Source organism: Aegilops tauschii, chromosome 4 (assembly GCF_002575655.3).
Source record: "Aegilops tauschii subsp. strangulata cultivar AL8/78 chromosome 4, Aet v6.0, whole genome shotgun sequence".
Taxonomy (NCBI): Eukaryota; Viridiplantae; Streptophyta; class Magnoliopsida; order Poales; family Poaceae; genus Aegilops; species Aegilops tauschii.
The window spans coordinates 124,336,788-124,340,903 of NC_053038.3; positions in this window are offsets into that span (position 1 = coordinate 124,336,788).

The following is a 4,116-nucleotide window of genomic DNA, read 5'->3' on the forward strand; positions in this document are numbered from 1 at the left end:
ACATGTCGTTTTCCCTGTTTTCCCAGTCATATTCGAGCGTCAGTGCTCGCGTTGCGCATTAGGCGCAGAACAGGTGGTTTTTGTGCCCTGGTTCAAATGTGGTACAATACCAAGTTGTTACCCTAGCCCCAAGTGCGGTGGTTTTGGGCACGGTACCACCCTTTTCCTTTTCAAGTAGCGAAGCGTAACACTTGATTAAGTAGCCGGATGGTGTGCTAAATGTAGGTGTCCGACTGTTTGAAAGAATAATTGAGGTGTGCCCAGTCCGTGCCCGCACTTAGGGGTCCAACTTACCATGTTCCGGCAGTAGTAACTATGCTAGTCCCTGCGTACTCCCTCTATTTTTATTTACTCCGCATTTTAGCTTTGCTCAGAGTCAAACTTTGTAAACTTTGACAAATTTATAGACATAAATAATAACATATACAATAACAAATCAATACCATTAGATTCATTATTGAATATACTTTCACATCATATAGATTTGCTAAATGTTCATATTTCTACTCTTACTAGCAAGATGCCCGTGCGTTGCACATGACATCAAGATGCATTTGTACGACTAGTTTATCTTGTGAGAGAAAAGGATGAACGAGGGAAGGCCTTATTTGCAAATGTGGAGAGGTGTGTGGGTACCTTTTTGCAAAATTGCCATAGTTTCCTTCCTATCCGTCAGATATAAATCGGACGGCCTATATTGCAGGATGGCGGGCACACCATCATCACCAACTCTGTTTTTTATAAGAGTCCGTCCGATTTATATCTGACGGATAGGAAGGAAACTATGGCAATTTTTCCAAAAGATACCCACACCCCTCTCCACATTTGCAAATAAGGCCTTCCCTCATTCATCCTTTTCTCCCACAAGATAAACTACTCATACAAATGCATCTTGATGTTCTGTGCAACGCACGGGCATCTTGCTAGTGTAGATAAAAAGCAGAGTTGGTGATGATGGTGTGCCTGCCATCCCGCAATATAGGTCGTCCGATCTATATCTAACGAATAGGAAGGAAACTATGACAATTTACCCGCACTCCTCTCCACATTTGCAGATAAGGCCTTCCCTCGTTCATCCTTTTCTCCCACAAGATCTTGATGTTCCGTGCAACGCACGGGCATCTTGCTAGTTTTCTATAAAGTTGGTCAAATTTTATGAAGTTTGACTTCAGTCAAACCTAATATGCAGAGTAAATAAAAACAGAGGGAGTATCTTACTCCGTGACCAAGACGGAAGGGAAAACGAGACAACTTATTGTTTATTTGAGCCATTCAAGTATAATCATGTGGTGTTTCTTATTTCTCATTCCTCTCCAACCCTCTTCTCCATCGATCATGCCGCCCTCCGGTCAAGTCCATCCTCCCGCATGCCTCATTTGAACATTTCGCCGAGTATCATTCGCATGTGGGCCTAGACCATGCTTGTATTTCCGATGTTGTAATTTGTCCGACATGCATACAAACAAACGGTTCATTTAAAGTTTCACTTTGCCTCCACTACGTGTCGCTTCCCGTCTTAGTTTTGACATCCCATTCGGTTCATGCCCCGACACATCTTGACGAGATCGATTGATGTTGAGAGATCAATTGCGTGACGTGCAAGGAGATAAAGGTTTGGTCTGTTTCTATGATAGAAATGACCCGCCGAGGGGGGACGGGGTCTGTGGGGATCAGAGGGAGTATATTGTACGTTCATAAGCAAAACGAACGTATTGTACCCACCCTAGTCCTCTTTCAATCGATCTCCAAACCCCGAGATGAAATCGAGAGAGAACGAGCGGGTGCATGTGTGATACCTAAGGCGGATTCAAAATTTTGAACCGGTGATCATAGAATCCGCAAATCATATATAAAGGGTATTCAATGTTCGTTTCGCTTTTGAACATACAATATACTCCCTCGGATCCTTTCTAGTTTACATATAAGTTTTATGTGTAATCAAAGTATCTCTACTTTGATCAAACTTATAGAAAAAAATATCAACATTGAACAATGCCCAATCAATATTGTTAGATTTGTACGCACTCCTAGATTTGTATTCAAACAGAGATGGTTTCCAATTTGTTTTCAACCACGTGAATGTGCTTGTTCTCGCGCATGCTCTTCCTAGTAGGATTTCGCCACGTATAGCCAGTCCAATAGTAACTTTTCTTAAGCTCCCTATCCAATAGTACTAGTGGAGCACTGACAACATCTGTTGTAGAGTATGCAGTGCTCATAGTACTCCCTCCTTCCATTTATATAGGGCCTAAGAGCAAGTACAATAGTGGGCTTATAGCCCGGTTACATGGCACTTTGGCCTGTGTGGAGGAGAGAGATGTGGAAAAGTAAGGGGAGTGAGCTCTCATGCAAGAGCCTAGCTATATACGCATTCCTAGGTAAATACAATAAATATGAAGAAAGAGATAGAGAGGAGATGGAAAAAAGTACTAATACAAAAGGAGGACCGGGAGGCAGACGCTCAACTCGACGCGGAGCGCACGCATGCCGCTGCCATCGAGGCTCTCCTGCAGGTGGAACCGGATGCCGTGGATGTGAACCGGGCGGTGGAGGCTCAACCTGAGGCGGAGCGCACAGATGCTGCTGCCATCAAGGCCCTCCTGCAGGCAGAACCGGACGTCCTGGACTTGAACCGGGCGGCGGAGGCTCAACTCGACGCGGAGCGCGCGGATGTCGCTGCCATCGAGGCCCTCCTGCAGGCGGAATCGGACGTCCTGGACTTGAACCGGGCGGCGGAGGCTCAACTCGACGCGGAGCGCGTGGATGCCGCTACCACCGAGGCCCTCCTGCAGGCGGAACCGGACGTCCTGGACTTGAACCCCGTGGTGCTCTCGTCCGTGCAGAGCACCCGCACGCTCCGTGTGAACGAGTAGCTGGAGGTCGAGGACAACCACAGTGTGGAGACACACGTCGGTAGCTACTACTGGTTCGCGCCGGCAGCCAAAGACGACGAGGCTGTCTCGTTCCGTGAGCAGTGATAGTTTTTCTTTATGTTGTTGTTTTTAGGGATCTTTCGTTGTGTAAAAACATATATTGTTATGCAAGTCGCCTGACTTTCATCATTTGGGTCAGTCTACCATTTCAGACAGTTGGATGAATATCCTACGTCTCCTACCCTTCTTCCTCGCCTCTTCTTCTTCCCCAACAGACCACCGCACGGGCCGTACGGATCCTCCCCAACATGCGGTTGGATAAACATACTGTATGGACGAAAATTATGTGTCAGCGATAGGATGGCTCAGTTTGGTTTGATCACATGCGGTAGCATGTGTCAGTGAGGGTGCGTTCCCTTGGATGGGTTTGCGGCGTGCAGGAGCGACTGTGTGAGGGTGTGGTGCGACCGCGGCGTGCAGGAGCGACTGTGTGAGGGTGCGGTGCGACCACGACAGGCGTGCGCAAGTGTACCTCCTTTTCATTTTGAAAACTTTAGGCAAGCTTGGCAAAAATGTGTGGCGAAGTATGGCAATGCAAGGCCTAGACCCACACAGGATACAAGTACGTACATACTAGGAGTACTAGTGTTAAAAAGAAAGGCGGGGTTTTCCTTCGCGGGATTAATCGATACAAATCCTCGTTTGACGTGTCAATTAATGCGTATTTTTTCTCCAAATCCCAAAGAGCTAACCATCTCACTCCTCATCGCTTGATTAATGCAGCGCCATGCAAACCGACCTTCTCACTTCTGCATGCATGCAAGGGTATATTAATGTCCTTGGTTGCTAGTACGAGGCAAACCCCATCAATTTTGCCTTGATTAGTGTTAATGGTCTTTTGCAAATTGTAATTTTGATATACTGGCCTTGTGTACAAAAAAATGGGGGTAGTAACTATTTGACTTCCTTCCCCATTGCGGTGACGTCGACGATATCTCGAATGTTGTGGTTTGGCGAAGTGCGTTTGACGGAGAACACCATTGATGGAGACCACAGTAAGTTGTTCGCAAGTGCCACCTGCAAGCCGAGACAACCGCCTTATTTGCATCCAGGAAGTCCGTTGAACCAAAGGACGCGTAAATGTACTAGTACTACTAGTACACAATAGCGTCGTCCGTCCAGCTTAGTGCGGTGAGGTGGTTTCTCGAAGAAGACGATGGAGAAGCGGAGTCAGCAAAGAGTG